Source organism: Herpailurus yagouaroundi, unplaced genomic scaffold (genome assembly GCF_014898765.1).
Source record: "Herpailurus yagouaroundi ecotype Mexico unplaced genomic scaffold, PumYag 29, whole genome shotgun sequence".
Classification (NCBI taxonomy): Eukaryota; Metazoa; Chordata; class Mammalia; order Carnivora; family Felidae; genus Herpailurus; species Herpailurus yagouaroundi.
Window position 1 is genome coordinate 845,272 of NW_024412377.1, and position 10,870 is coordinate 856,141.

Genomic DNA, 10,870 nt, shown 5'->3' on the forward strand with positions numbered 1-10,870 from the left:
TCGGCTCACGTCATGATCTCACGGTCTGTGAGTTCGAGCCTCATGTCGGGCTCTGTGCTGACGGCTGAGAGCCTGGAGCCTGCTTCGGATTCTGTGTCTCCCCCTCTCGGCCCCTCCCCCGCTCCCACTCTCTCTCTCTCCGAAAAATAAATAAACATTAAACCAATTTAAAAATAATCACATAGTCATTTGGGGAGAATGCTCTCTTTGCAGTAACACACTTTCTTGTTTCTGAGATGTGTCTTCCACGTGGTCACAGCTTCCCTAACACTGTGTGTGGCCGAGTAAAGATGGCCACGGTGTTTTCAAGTTCTTTTTCCTTGACTCTCACCTGGTTCTGTGACCTGCCTGACCCACAGACTAGTCTCAGACCGTCTGGAACTTTACGGGCATCAGCCCCGAGCCCAGCACCTCAGGACACCTCGGGCCCTGAGAACGCAGAGACCATTGGTCAGCTGAGGGGCTTCTGAGACCCAGGCCATATGATCCGGGTGATGACAGGCCTTGCAGCCTCTGTCATGGGATCTGGAGGAACAACTTCGATTAACTGAGTCAGAAGGTCATCGCAGACTTAAAGATATTCTGTATTTTGTGCTTTGATAAAACAAAGGAAATCTTACTCCTTAACAGTTTTGTGAATTTAACTCACTTCAGATTTTCATAAGGGGCCTCCCCCCGAGAGTCCCAGATACACTAAGAAACAGTAAATTCTGTAGTCACTGCCAATACAAGGATTGGAGGCATAAACCACTACATGGGCGGTGACGCTGAGTTAGTGCGGTTAAATCTTACTTTCTATATGTGAAAGTGAGGGTGCACGATGAAGTACACGTATGAAGGGTACACGTAGGGACACGATGAAGAAGCGGCCATACAGACGTTAGGAAATGAATGATCCTGAGTGGGAAATAAATCGCACGTGATGGTGAGGGTGACGAGGCCCGGGGCTGGGCTCCCAGTGGCCACACGCCAGGCACACGTCCCACGCCCCATCTTTGCCAAGGATTTTCTGATGCCCACTTCTCATAAATGTATCATCACTTGATTAACTCAATTTTCTAAGCAACAAAATATACTCAAACCACTTTTGAATGTTCTCTTTACGGATCCACATCAGGGACCACCGCACACTCCCATCTACCCACTAATGAGGTCATGTTGTAAACGGAGTATTTAATCTTCATGGGGTCCCATCCAACATAGACTCAGGAAAGAGATTCCTTTTACATTGAAAACTAGCACAGCAGGTTCCCATTAGTTTCTAGGTGAGCTCCTCAGCATTTGCAAGATGAATGGAAGAGTTCAAGGTCAAGCTGTGCGTCCCAGGAGTGGAGGCTCCTGGCCCCAGTCCCAGCCGTGCTGGGAGCTCTGTGACCCAGTGCCCCTGTGCTCCTGCGGCCTGCTGGGCAGGTGGTCACAGGAGCTCGGAGGAAAGACGTCCGGACCCTCGGACAGCACCCTGGTTTCCTCTCCAGACGTGTGGCGATTGGGTATCACTCTCCCAGCTCAGCACAGGAAAACGAGGTGTGTGTTTATACTATTAAGACACCGCTTTGTACTGGGCGCCTGGGTGGCTCAGTCCGACTTCCGCTCGGGTCATGATCTCGCGGTTCGTGAGTTCAGGACCCACATCGGGCTCTGTGCTGACGGCTCAGAGCCTGGAGCCTGATTTGGCTCCTGTGTCCCCCTCTCCCTCTGCCCCTCCCCTGCTCACATGCTGTGTCTCTCTCTCCCTCAAAAATAAGAAAACATTAAAAAAAAACTTAACAAAAACCTTGTTTTCTATGGTACATTAAGACGTGATCGTAACATCGTGGCCACGTTTGCATTCCGTGTCTTCACACAACGTGAAAAAATGTGCCAACAGAGGAGTCAGTAGCCCCCGGGCCAGGGGATGGCCACGGCTGTGACCTAAGGGGACCGAGCCTGGCTGTGTTAGTGTCCAGTTCAGTCTTCTGCCAGAAACAGGCGCGGAACGGGGATGCCACCATGGAGTCCTTGGCGCGTTTAGAAGAATCCATAACGATCCAGAAAGGTGTGCAAGGGAGACTCCAGCAGTGATGACAGCTTGCTTCTGGCTTCCGTGTCTCCGTGGCAAACGGGACGGTGGCCTGTTTCAAGAAGAGACAGATGTTACCGTGGCTCCCGACAATCTTCTCCGAGAACGGACGAGCGGGACAACGCGCCTGGTCTGGAGAGAAAGCGGACCCTCTCTGACCCTCATCCGGGCAGCCCCACTCTGCCCGAGCCGACTAGAAACACAGAGCCTGCCCATCCTCGTGTCCCCCACAGCATACTGAGGGAAAGCGCGACAGGGAGCCTTGCGGCGTTCCAGTGGAATCCGCGTCTTTGGATTTCCACCGCTGTCGGCGAAACACCGCGAGTGTCCGTGCGGAGCTACCGTCGTGTCAGGAAGCTCTCCTCTTCCACCTGACGGTGCTGTCGCCCGCTTCTCACACTTCCCACGTGGGAGGAGACCACACAGTGAAGGGCCGGGAAGCGGGACCCAGAGAGCCGGGCCAGGAGAGTGCCCTCGCCCCCCCTCCGTGGATTTAAAGCCAATAGCTTTTCTGGAACAGTTAGTGTGTGTCCGGACCTTTACGGGGTGCGGTGAGGCACCGACAGGCATAGAGCAAAGTCCCCGCTGTCGAGGTACAGCCAGGGGTGGCATACCGGGACAGAGTGGGGAGCGTCACGCCTGCAGGCATCTCATACCCAGGAGGACTCGGGAAGGGGTACGATCTGCACGACGCATGTGCTGCCGAGCCCAGGCACTCGGAAGGAAGTGCAGCGTGGCCCGAGTCAGGAGTGCGCGTGGACGTGACACGGAGGACATCAGACACGGGACACCCCACAGGAATGGGACGTGGCACCAGGAAGTGGTGGGAAATGTACTTAGGTAAGCAGGGCCAGGGAGGGAGGCTGTGAAAGCCGGAAGAAGTGCGATTTCAAACAAGCAACGGCCTTTGAAAGCACTTTGGGAGGAGGTGGTGTGTGTGTCCGGGCTGTGCAGGATGGTTCTGGAGGGAAGAGGCAAGCGAGGACGACCCGGGGTGACCCATGGAGAGCCCGGTGGGGATGTCCTGTGTGAGGGCCCCGCACAGTGCTGGACAGAGACTCTCCTGGGTCTCACCACTTGGCCGCACGCGAGTACCCTTCTATCCCAAAGTTCACGAACCTAGGGGCCCAAAGTGATGATGTACGAAGACTAACCCATTCAAAAAGCGAAATCGAAGCGAAACGTGAGTCGCATTTTCGCTTCCATGAACTGCAATGGGTGACCGTTTGCGGGAGAAATGACTCTCTTGCCAAATGTCAGCTTCGTAAAGTTTCCAGTTAGGAAACGGTGTCCCTCGCGAGGGAAGGACTCTTCACCCAACACCTCAGCCCAAGCGGGAACACGCAGTGACCACCCCGAGCAAGTCTGCAGGGGCTGGAGGAAGGCAGGAGGCTCTGGGTCCACAGGGGCCAGGCGACAGCCCGTCTCTGGTTCTGGAATTGGATCTTGAGTCCTCTGCACATCGGGCACACGTGCACCCGGATGCAAGCAGCCCTGGGACCTTCTCTTCCCAGAACCTGGAATCAGGAAACAATATGTGAGACAAGACTATTTGGGAGAAACAGTGCGTAAACATTCACTGTAAACGTGGCGGATGGCACCGTGGACGGGCTCACAGGACTGGGGACGTTTTGTTCATCTGCCCGTAGTCTCCAAAGCAATATCTCTTTGAAATGTGTGGGTATAACTTTCGGAGTTTGGATCGCACAGACAATTTAGGTCCGTTAGAACTCTCCTCTCCCTCAAATGCACCTGGAAATGATAAAAAAAAAAAAAATCCAGCTGCCTATTTTGAGTAATGTTGGCAAAGTTTTCCAAGATGTTTACAGTGTAGCTAGTACGCCTTCACAGAGGGATGTGTTTTCGACACGAGCGCGTGGAATTAAGGTGCGGGATCGCCGCTCACGGAGCCACAATTAAAAAGCAAGACCTTGCCAGGAGTGCTCTCACTGCTGCTTTGAAACACATCAAGCAAACATTCTAGAAACAAAAGGGACTCACACAGCTTCCCAGAAATGCTTCTGAGCACTTGGAAAACTACACATCAAAGACGACACGTGGGACTCTTTTTGCCTCTTGAACTAGCAGAAAGCTTTTCATTGGAAGGCTTCAGATGCTTTATAAATGTGGACTCGTGTGTTTGTCTACGCAGCCGTGCACTAGAGGCAGTCTCCTGCCGGAGCACAGGGATGCGGCCTGGAAACGAACGGTGGCAAGAACCATGCGGAGCCGGAGGCTTTGGGAAGTGCGTGTGTCTGCACGTGTGTGTGTGTGTGTGTGTGTCAATGCGTGTGAGTGCGTGTTGGTGCAGGAAGGTTCAAACAGGACCAACCCTCAGGGTATCTACAGTCACCACCTCGTAAGCCCCCCCCCCCCCTTACAGAGTGTGAGTCTGGTGCAAGTTAGGGAAAGAAAATGATGCTTCTGTTCCGATGGATACACATGCACTTCCTTTCTTCCCACGACCTGCTTCAGTTGGCCGTAATGAGCAGAACCCCAGTATCCAGCCCTGACCCTGCAGACTCAGGGGCCCTTTGGAACCAACAGGGGTGAGGAGAGCCCAATTCTCTATCACTAGAGGCAAGAGAAAATGGAGAAGTGACCAGTGTGAAGCACCCACTTCTGCCACAATATTCCAAATCAAGATCTGAGTGCACAATCCAATCAAATGTCAGCCACTCCCAAGGAGCAGGCTGAAATTGTAATCTTCGTAATAAGGCCGGACTCAGGCTCAGAAAGCTGCGTGACTCAGCAGGCATCTCTTGGGGACTTTGGCACAGCTCTCCACTCACACCCGCCCACGGAGGGCAGAGTTTAGATCTGTTGGGTCGCCGTGTACACGTGGCATCCTCTTCGCCAAATCGATCCACATCAGTTGAACAGGCACATGATTAAAGCAGAGGAGAAGATCTCAGGATGCCCAGAACTCCTTGACAGAAGCTCCGGGGAAGCCCTCTCTGAGCTTGTCCGTCTACTCTAGTGGCTTGAATCCAGGTGGAGAACGGGCAAAATCACGGAGGAACAGTCTGGCTCATCGCGGGCACGTCCGGGGTCCTGGTTCTGCTGGATGAGCTTTGCAGAACCCCATTTTAGCTTGGGGGCTACAGCAGCTGAACGGTTAAATCGTGGCCGATCTAGGAGAGAGTCATCTGCCGAGATGGTGAGCACGGGCCTTTGGGGGTCCCCGTGAGGGGACCTTTGAGTATCTGACAACAGAGCAGCGATACACAAAATTAGTCAGGTAAGAGGAGGCCAAGTCAGGCCGGGTTACGAAGGCACGTTTCTCTCCACCTGTCTTTGATCGTTGACTTCAACGGGTGCTCTTGGAGGGAAGAAACACACAGAGAAGAAGGGTGTCCCACGCAGGACATCCATAATTAAAGCCGGCTTCAATGGAAGTGCCTCCTCGCCCTCGCATGAAGCTTTGTCATACTGCAGGAAGCGTGGCCGCGCGGCGTAAAGAAAAGTTAAACAGTTGTCAGCAGAGAGCAGATGAGGCTTTATTGAATCCCTGCATTACTAATGCATGAAGAGGTGCCTTGCTAAGCACCAGAGATACAATCACGCTTTTAATCATTGTACAAGTTTTATTACCAATAGCCCCATTAAACAAAAGGAACAGGGTAGACTTTCTCCAGGGCGGGAGCTCAGGTGGTGCTGGGGAAATCGGTGACCCGGGGTCACTGGGATGCCAGCGATCGGGCCGAGGGTCATCTCGGTACAGAAAGAGGGCTAGTGTTACCAGCCGCAGGACAGAGAGGAGGTGAGGCTTCAGGCTCCCCTCCGCCCAGGGCCAGGGCCAGGGTCAGGGGCAGACCGCCCTGGCAGGTAGCCCTGTCGAAAAACTCCAGGCAGCAGCCAGCACGCGCCTCCCCCCCGGGGACAGTTGGAGAACGGGCTTCTGCCCTGCGGTGACTCACGTGGGGGTCAGGGCGTTGGGGTGAGGATAGGCTCATCCCCACCGGTCAGGCTGATGGTTTTGCCTCCATCGGGCTGAGCTCCGTCGGCACCCGGGGGGACCCAGGCAAGCAAGGCACTTGCCTTGGGCACCAACCATCTCAGTCATCGAGAGAGAGAATTTTCAACGTGGTATTTTAGAAAATGAAAATTAATGCAAACCAACGTGCGTCTTAACAAAGTACCACCTTTGTAAACAGAGGTAGGACGGGGACCAGGACCCAGCGGGTACCTGCCAGCGCCCAGGGCCGGAGGAGAAGTCAGCCATACTGATCCTGTGTTTGTGTTTTGTCTGCCTCGGGTTTTTGCGTGGATTTCGACCTCCTCAAGGATTGCGTTACAATATGACCTATCTCCACGCCTGGGTGTTTGCCCCTGCATACCGCGGGGGGCACCGTGTCCCCCCAGCACACTCCTACATGAAGTCGTAACTCCCAGGACCTCAGACGGTGACTTGATCTGAAAAAAAGGTCACCGCAAGTGTCATTAGTTAGGACGAGTTGAGCTGGACTGATGGGCCCCGACCCCTCGTAAGAAGGGCAGTGTGGACCCAGACGCAGAGAAGCAGGTGACCGTGACGGCACACACGGGGGTGGTGGCTTCACAAGCTAAGGGGCACCCAGGTGGCCGGAGGCCACCGGCAGCTGGACAGAGACGTGCAACAGACGCCCCTCGGAGTCTCAGAAGGACCCGGCCCCGCCCACACGTAGCTGCCGATTTCCAGTGTCCAGAGCCGTGACGCGAGTTCTGTTCTTCTGAGCTGCTGGGTCTGGGCTGCCTTGTGCACGAAGCGTGTGCTTTCCTCTGCTCACCCCGGGCCGGGCCCGTCCCCCGCCTGCTCTCCCCTGGCGCCTGGCTTTAAGGAGGGACACAGGGGCATGTTCACAGGGCGCTGGGCGCAGGGGCGGGGCGGGGAGGCCCGGCAGCAGCCTTGGCGGGCAGCCCCGACCCACAAGCGCTTACGTTCAGTGTGCCCCAGCCGGGAAGTGGTGGCGAGATGGCCCAGCCCCAGCCCTAGAAGTGGTGCCTAGGTGCCCCCAGCCCCAGAAGTGGTGCCTAGGTGCCCCCAGCCCCGGAAGTGGTGAGGAGATGCCCAACCCCAGCCCCGGAGGTGATGGTGAGATGCCCAGCCCCAGTCCCAGAAGTGGTGCCTAGGTGCCCTCAGCCCCGGAAGTGGTGGGGAGATGGCCCAGTCCCGGAAGTGATGGTGAGATACCCAACCCCAGCCCCGGAAGTGGTGGCGAGATGCCCAGCCCCAGCCCTAGAAGTGGTGCCTAGGTGCCCTCAGCCCCGGAAGTGGTGGGGAGACGGCCCAGCCCCGGAAGTGGTCAGGAGATGCCCAACCCCAGCCCCGGAAGTGATAGATGCCAAGCCCACGGTGAGTGTTACTGCTCAGGCCCTGGCACCGAGGAGTCGGTGAAGCCCACCTTTCTTATGCCCCGAGAAGATGAGGCACACTTGTGCCCCCAGGGCAGCCGCGGGAGCATGTCACCGGTGTTGGCTGACCCAGGTGCTGCCGCCAGAGGACTGGAGGGGCCAGCAGAGCCTTACTGGGCCTGTCTTTCGCAACCTCCTGGGACCGTACCTGCCTCCACGTGTAAGACGCAGGTAAGGACAGGGAACATCCGGGTTTTGGCGTGAGACTCAGCACATTGCTTGTGAATGCATTTTGCTCACAGGCTCCTGGATGGAGCCAGTGTGGCGAAGAGGAGGTTCCACAGTGCAGAGGAAGCCTAGAAGGAAGCCAGTGGCCTCGTGAGATACCCAGGTGGGGTCAGGGCCGCGTCCCCCCACAGCACGTGGCCGCCACGCACCCTCTCACCTTGCACCTTGTGATGAGCCCCCTGGGCCCCCACCCCCGCTCACCCCTGGGTTTAAAACAAAGCAGAGAAAGCAGAGGCAGCCCTGCGAATCCACATACTCCCTGAGTCTGGAGGGGGGCCTGGCCACAGCAGACCCTTGGGTCACAAAGCCAGAGCCCGGCCTCCCCACTGGCCCGGCTACAGGGCAGCAGGTGAGGACCCCTGCTCGGCCTCTCTTCTGTCAGGCCCTCCTGGGTCGCAAGGTTGGAAAATGAAGAAACAGAGAGGTTTGCGCCCCCGGCTCGGAAACAAAACGTGCTCTCCCCGCTGGGGCTTGACGCGGCCTCTGTCTCCAGGGAGTCGCTCAGATTTACTCCGACCGCCAGGTGTGGGGCCTTTCTCTGCCCAGTCACTGGGGCCTTGGGACCTTTTCCGGGAGGAGATGGGAGGTGGCTCCTGGAGGCATCTCTAGCCCAGAGCAGACTGAGCTCATCCTTCCAGGGGCCCCTCCCTGACCCTGCCTCCGCCCCACCATGCCGGTCCCCCCACCGCCTCCCAGGGCCCGTGAGTCCCTCTGTAGGGGAGAGGCTCTGCTCTCAGCGTTTTCCCCATAGGGCCGGGGGGAGGACCTATGACCCTTGCCCACACCTCCCTGACTTCCAGCCTCCTAGGAAGAGCGTGTAAACCCAAGGTGACTTGTCTGTCCCCCATAATTGGCCTTGGCAGCCTCCAAATTAGGTATAAAATTTGGTTTTCTCCATCAGGATCCCCAGATTCCCACTACTCGCCTTTGGGGTCAGGAGGCTGTTTTTAGTGGTGCTGGATACCAATTTCCTTCTCATTACGATTTGTTCTCGTGTCCAGGGTCAGAATGATGGCCCAGAGGCTTTGTTCCGAGTGTCACGACTGCAGCAGGATCCAGAGCCATTACTCCCGTTCGCAGGGTCCGGAACAAGGGGCGGGGCCCCCACCCCGTGCTCCGGGTCCGTCAAGCTCACGGCACCGAGACAGATGCTTGGCCCGACACCTGCTGTCCCTCGCAAAGGCTGACTTACTGCGTTGTTGCAAATACGGGGTTATGTCTGCCTTTCCGCTTCTGGATCAAGCTAAGTGTTGTGCATTCTATGCCAAATTGGTAATCTGTTCTGTCCTTTTCATGTGCTCTTACCGTGTGTCCTGAGCTAAGCCCCTGTTGGGCTCTTCGCTCCGAAAGGGGGTTGCTGTTTTCCTGGACATCTGGCCGCCAGTGTGTGACCTTCAACAGGAGCCTTGCAAGTTTGCTCATTAACCGGATCCGTGTCACGGGAGCTGGGAGGTGGGGACACCTCTAACCGGGACAGAGTGTGGGAACCACCACCTGCTAATGGTTCCCGAAGGAAGCAGTGGGGGGGGGGGGGGCGGGGATGATTCAAACAGGTGGCAAGAGAGGAGTCCTCTCAGAGAGGAAGTGAGGTGTGACGGGTGCTGCCTCCGACCGGCGGGCTGTGTCCCCACCTGGGGGTGAGCCTCGTGCACGTCCTGCCCGCGTCGGTAAAGCTGCTGGGATATGGGCACAGACGGCAGCTGGCCTTCAACCCCGCGCTCGGCACCCGCCCCCACCACGCCGGCCCCGGGCCTGGGTGCGGAAGGCACGCTGTCCTTCACTTCCCTGCACTGCCTACGACAGCGACTGCCTATGCCGGTGACGAGGACTTGATGTCCGGTAAACATGTCCGTGAATCAGCCTGTGCTGCCTTGGGGTGGGAAACAAGGAACATATGCAGGCAAGAGAAAGTGTGGATGATGTTCCTCTGTTCTGGGTGACCCACGGCTAGGCTGCTGTAGAAATCTAGAGATGGGCGCTTTGGAATGTTCCCAGAAAGCCGTCTCGCAAACACAGTACCTGGCTTCCCATCCTTGGTCTTTTCTGGAAATGAGAAGACACAGCTGAGGACACAGGTTTTGTTTTCTCTCTTTAATGTAAAGAATTCAGGGTTTTTTTTCCCCTCATCATCCTTACTCTCATCCGGCAACCTCGTCTGGGAGAAAGAACTCGGTATTTTCCACGCCTTCCCGGAGGGCCAAGACCTAAGTGCAGGTCTGGTTTTGTGTTCATGCCGCCCCCCCATCTCCACTGCCCCCCCCCCCTGGGGCGGGACGGGCGCTCCCTGGAGGGATTGGGCCCAGCAGCGTGTCCGCTTTCCTGCCGGGTGCACAGCTCTCTGGCCTCCTCGCAGGCCAGAAATCAGTGGTTTGAAAGCAACTGCCTGCGTGGCGCAGCGTGGCCCGGGATCCGCGAAAACGCCTGGCGGCCCAGAGGCGGTGCCTTCCCATCCCGGTGTGTCGTCTCGTGTCCTCCCACGGCAGGGTCACGTCGCGAAGCCCCCTCCGCGATGCAGAACTCCTGAAAGTACCAGCGGTTTAACCAGATCCGCTCACGGTCACAGTCCGTCAAGAAGTGCACTTGCAACACGTTCAGAGTTACCTCTGAGTGAGATGTGCTCGTTTAAATACTGTAATTCCCATAATACCCTGACAAAAGCTCTATTCATGGTCCTAACAATACTGTCATGTTTGCGCTTACCCAGAAAGTAAACATCACTGCCAAAGCCTGCTTAAGAGCCCTAAGCACATCCGTCATCCAGTCGGAGCCGGTGACAGTTACGGCTTCTTTGCAAAAGCCGAGCAGCGCACTCCACGCGCCGCTCGTAGGGCCCGGTCACGTCCGAGCTGCACGCACGGGATTGCACGCGAGGCGGGGAGAAGTGCCTCGACGGAGCCAAGTGCGCGGCCAGTGCCCCGGCTCGTAATCCCCCGGGAGGGATGGCTCACGCAGCTACGGGGTGGGCGCCGTTGCGACCTGACCTATACACACGCTCCGTGGCACTGGGCTGCCTGCCTGGAAACCAGTGTCCTACGTCTTCAAGGTCCCAGGAGCACAGGGGACCTCGCGCGATGTCGCGTGCTCAGACGGGGCTCTGCCTGGGTTCTGCCAGAGCACAGTGTTGCTGGCCGCACGCAGACGCCTCTGACAACAGAGCCTGTGCGGGGTGGTTTTCAGAGGCAGCCCCTC

General features: G+C 56.9%; 1 long non-coding RNA gene across 1 annotated transcript; it reads right to left on the bottom strand.

Annotated features, from left to right (window-relative positions):
• Positions 1–3,233: 3,233 nt before the first annotated feature.
• On the bottom strand, positions 3,234–9,059 carry LOC121042250 (uncharacterized). The gene is made up of 2 exons (XR_005796047.1): positions 8,987–9,059; positions 3,234–3,576 (listed from the first exon to the last, which is right to left on the bottom strand). It is a non-coding gene; the product is annotated as an uncharacterized LOC121042250 (long non-coding RNA).
• Positions 9,060–10,870: the final 1,811 nt, after the last annotated feature.